Below are 5,301 nucleotides of genomic sequence, written 5' to 3' on the forward strand. Positions count from 1 at the left end.
CTGTGCATATCAAAACTTCTGTATCCGAAATTCATGTAATAAGAAATAAACATTTCATATTTATGAAACATATTTATTTCATCTGCAACATAACTTCGTTAATTTGGCGAATAGAGGTAGCACCCGACCATGCAAAATGTTTGTAAAACGTTGATTCGCCGCTGTACTTGAATGTAAAAATGCGTTTATTGTAGAGCAGCAAATAAATTTATGTATACGCGCAATTCACTGCCGTTCATACAATTTTTCCACGGTAATAACGTTCGTATACACACACGCACGCGCACACGCACACGCACGTACACGCACCCGCACACGCACACGCACACGCACATGTAAACAGACTCACATGCGCGTGCGCCATACATATTACACACATTACTGCATGTTATCGTCGGTGTGGCTTCTCTGTCGTTTCTCTGCATTGGTGTCTGTAACGCATGACGATAAATCCGCTTAGTATCGTTCGCACAATTTAGGCAATTTATAATGTTTCCGGATACTAAATGGTGTTCACTCTTTTGAACTGTGACATCAAATACGATTAAGTACTATTAAAAAAGTTAATAAGAAAGTAGCGCAAAATCTCTTTAAATATTAAACCTACTTCTTTACCTATATTATTTTTAATCATCTCATGTGAGGAACTGCAAATATATTCATACTTAAAAGGAGAAAAACTGAAAACTGTACGATTGTCAATGCTGTGCAATTTTATTTTAGATTACCATTTTCTAAAAGAAATAGCGCAGCTTAATGAGGAATGACGCTCAAAATGAGTATAAATGCCAGCACATATTTGTGCGCTCAAGAAGACGAGCATCCTTTAAAATTCTGTCGCTCTTTGAAACGTTAATGTGCCATTAGCTTTAACTCCCTCTGAAGATGAGAAACAGTGGCAGGCGTAACAGACTAACACGACATAAGGTATATGCGGCTGTGGAAGTAAAATGAGTAGCATACATGGCGAGTGGCTATAACGTCAACACAAATAGTAGACACCAACGCTGTATATCTGCTAGACGATGTCATAACAACACGCTAGAGAGATCTATGTGTGAGGCATGCATAAGAATAACATACACCAGAAATAGACGCATATAGGCGGTAGAAAATTTACTGTTAGGGAACACAAATAGTTTAATACGCACTAGTAAGCGGAAGCGAGTGCTGAGTCGGAATTTGGTAGAAAATGGGAGGCGTTTACTCAGGGTCTGGTACGAAATGTTTTGATTTGATTGATCCTCACGCAGTTATGTTGTGTGTTCTAACAAGTACATTGAATAGAATACTGTCAGATTCTCTTATTTATGTCTACAAAACGACCGCCTCATGCAGATGTTGATTCAAACACATAATTCTAGTGTTAAACTTCAAAGCACCCAAGAAAAACAATCCTTTATTAAAAGTACTAGTTAATCTATTTCTTGCCGGTGTGAATTTGACAAAATTTCTATTCCAACGTCGCTTCCCATTGAAATACACATGGTTTAAGGAGTAAAGAGCAGCTGTTAGTAGAAAGTGGCTGAGGCCATATAACAACTATGCACTGAACCAGGCGCTAAAATTAAACGCGCCTGTGAAGGCTCCGCGTGATTTACAAGCCAATGTCGCCTAAACTGGGTCAGCGTAGAATTTCGTTTAAACAGTAAAAGTAGACAGAAACATTGAGCCGGGCTAAATAAAAGCGGGGCTCAGGACACCGCACCGATTCAGTTCGTGTGTGCTGCGATAGCAGTTGCTCAGCATCTGCATCTGCGCTCCGCATCTGCGAGGCATACACATGCCCCGGCCCGGCAGCAATGTCGATTCTCCTGCACGCCGTGAACTTTGTGCTCATCGCTAGCTTTCTACCGTCATCGTCGCAATCGCTGCAGACATCTCGTAGATCGCCGGCGGATCTGCTGGGCAGCCTGAAGGAATGGTACGACATGAGGATCCGGCCCGACGACGATGCTGGCCCAGTCATCGTCACCGTCGACATGTACATCCGAGCGCTCTATAACATAGACGTGCGCAGCATGAGCTTTGATGCCGACTTCACTCTGCGACAGACGTGGTCTGACCCAAGACTCACATTTCAACGGACGCCACCGGACCCGGAAAAGTATATAGGAGCGCCAAAATTCGCCGACAGTATTTGGAAGCCTGATCTATTCTTTGTTAATTCAAGACACGCCACCTTCCATGCTGTGACGAGCCCGAACACATTAGTTCGCATTTATCCGAATGGAACCGTGGTGCTTCACCAGCGAATTACGTCAACGTTCTTCTGTCACATGAATTTAGTTCACTTTCCGTTCGATCAACAGAAATGTTCCATTAAACTCGCAAGCTTCGGTTATAGCATAGAAGAACTACAGTTCGCCTGGAAGGAAGAGAACCCTGTCACGGTCAACACAGGTATCGAACTGCCACAGTTTCAGCTAGCCAAAGGAGAGAACGCCTTTCCGGTGGAGGTTATTACGAAACATCATTACACAGGAAACTATAGCGAACTGCTAGTAAATTGCACGATGAATCGTGACTACGAGTATCACGTCGTGCAGAATCTGATGCCGTGTGTATTTCTGGTAATTTGCTCCTGGATCTCCTTCTGGTTACACGTACAAGCAGCGCCGGCAAGAGTGGCTCTCGGTGTTACGACGTTCTTAGCGATATACACACAGAGCGCCGCGGTGCGTTACAACCTTCCTCCCGTCTCCTATCTAAAAGCCATCGACGTTTGGTTCATGGCGTGCAACATATTCATATTCCTGTCACTGCTGGAGTTTGCGCTGGTAAACTACTTCACCAGAAGGTCGGCGAAGGTTGACAAAGGCATTGAGGCACCCGAGCCCGCCAAAGAACAGGAAACAAATGACACGGCTAAGGCTGAGCGCGTTCTTCCAAAGCTGAAGCGTCAATTGACACGGCTTTCTATCTTAACAGATGAGGAACATCGCAAAGCAAAGTACGTCGACATCGTCGCTCGCGTGCTGTTCCCCGTCGCCTTCTGCTTCTTCCTCATCATATTCTGGTCGATTTACAGTGCATCTAGTATGAATCTGTAGTAAACGAGGAGCTCATACCAAAATAATGGCAGGGCAGCTGATTTTGCGTTGAAACATTGACCGTTGCAATCAAGGTCGTATAGAAACTCTCTAGTCACCAGTGTTGAAAATAGTACCACGTCCGCCAGTCCGGCACTGGTAATTTTTAGCATTAATACGGATTTTACTATAGGTATACAGTAGAAATATTTTTTTTCGAAATCAAAACTGGCTGAGATTTTATACCTATTTCTAAGACTGCAATGTCGGTTGTGAGTGAAGTGGTCTATCAATATGTGTGTTATAGTTATAGACTAAACAACGGGCAGTTGTCGTGTTTCTATAGTATATCATTATGGCATAACATTGCGTTTTGAATTTATAAACGATGTGTTCAAGTAAATCACAAAAGACCTTCATTGTCTGAGTGACGCTACTTACGTGTTAAATGATAGCAACCTTGTGCTCAATCAATGCGATGTTATGTTATTTCATTTCATTAATTGACTAGCCTCGCTACGGATATAGTGATTTTGCTTAGTTTTAATGTTACAGATATATTTGTTTTCAATAGGTATATTTAAACATAGATACTGATATTACCGTGTGCAGTTTCTGCCTGGATAACTCTTACCGCCTGGTGTTACTGTACATAGACTCTCACAACGCTGTGCAATTTGTGTACTAGACAATCGGTTACCTTCGCCCAGTACGGAGAATAATGCAGGAGCCGTTGAAGCGTTAATCATGTACATCCAGTTTAATGCGCGTATGCCGTCACATGGCTGTCTTAGCACGGTATTCGTTCTGCATTGACATCGTGCTGTGTTTTTGACTCCACACTATGTATTGTCTGCAATGAAGCTGGTTAATAGCGTGGTGCGGATATCCACGAAAGCTACATCTTTGTCAGACGTAGCCTAGGAGGAAATAATTCCGGAGTAACCTACCAACCGACTGGCCGACCGACCGACCGACCGACCGACCGACCGACCGACCGACCGACCGACCGACCGACCGACCGACCGACCGACCGACCGACCGACCGACCGACCGACCGACCGACCGACCGACCGACCGACCGACCGACCGACCGACCGACCGACGCGACGCGACCGACGCAGACCGACCGCCCGCCCCGACCCTTACCCGACGGCGAACGACCGCCGACTGAGGGTTAGCAGTTAGTGCGGGAAGATTGGATTGGCGCGGGTAGGAAGTTTGCAGTAGCATGGATCGAGTACTCGGGAAGGCGCGTAATTTGTCATATTCTTTCGATATATAGTCGTTTCTAGTCTGTAATACATGTCACGTGTTGAGCCATTTAGATATCTACCGCGTGATTTGGTGCTTTGTAATATGGGCGTTTTTTTATAGTTCTCTTATGCACATACCACACGTGGTGCGAATGAGAGCAAGTTCACAGAACCCAGCACTGCCCTGGGTTTGATGCCGGCTCATTGTTTGCGCATGCCCGCACACCATGGGTGAGAAATATTGGCAACACGGCCGTTATAGTTAGTTTCTGTGCTACTATGTGATTATAGCCTGAGTGTGCTGCAACAGCAGCAGTTTCCGAAAACGTTTAGATCGAGAAACTTGCCAAGGATTCCGTTTTAAGCGAATAATAACCTCCTTCCAAGAAGCGCCCTGAATCGTGTATACAATTCGTCGTACGTTTTATGTTAAGTAGTTTCAGAAATTAATTGCGTCTGTCAAATAGAACGTAACCAAATGCCAAACGAACACAGTGGCAATAATCTTAAGATGAAGCTGTTAATATCTGCTATAAAACAATAACTTTAACGTACTCTCATACAGTTGCTAAACGAGCAATGTCCTGTGTGTTGAAGTGCACGGTTTAATGTGATTCTTAATAGTGACTATTATATGTCTTACACGTTTAACCAAACATATTCTAGCATCCTTACAAACATTGCTTGCCGCCGCGTTCTGTCGCATAGTGTTAAACAGGAATGTAGCGTTCACGGTAGAAATGATGTAAGAAGATCCAAACTTGGTGGTAACTGACAACCTTGTTAATACTCAATACACTGGTAGCCACCTTCAATCAGACAATCGGCACCAACAACAAAGAAACCGCCACAACGCGCGCAATACGGCGCGTGTGCGCAGCTCGACGCCAGAACCACGAATCCTCTCCTACATCTCTCTCCTATCAATTTCCTCCAAAACTACCTACAAACATAACCTGCCGCCAGCATGTACCCTTCCACAGACCCCTACCTCCAATTTCAGCAGTGACAAC

General features: G+C 44.4%; 1 pseudogene; it reads left to right on the plus strand.

Annotated features, from left to right (window-relative positions):
* Positions 1-865: 865 nt before the first annotated feature.
* Positions 866-4,050, plus strand: LOC106805584 (annotated as a pseudogene).
* The last annotated feature ends 1,251 nt before the right edge of the window (positions 4,051-5,301 follow it).

This window comes from Priapulus caudatus, unplaced genomic scaffold (genome assembly GCF_000485595.1).
Source record: "Priapulus caudatus unplaced genomic scaffold, Priapulus_caudatus-5.0.1 Scaffold119, whole genome shotgun sequence".
In the NCBI taxonomy this organism is placed as follows: Eukaryota; Metazoa; Priapulida; class Priapulimorpha; order Priapulimorphida; family Priapulidae; genus Priapulus; species Priapulus caudatus.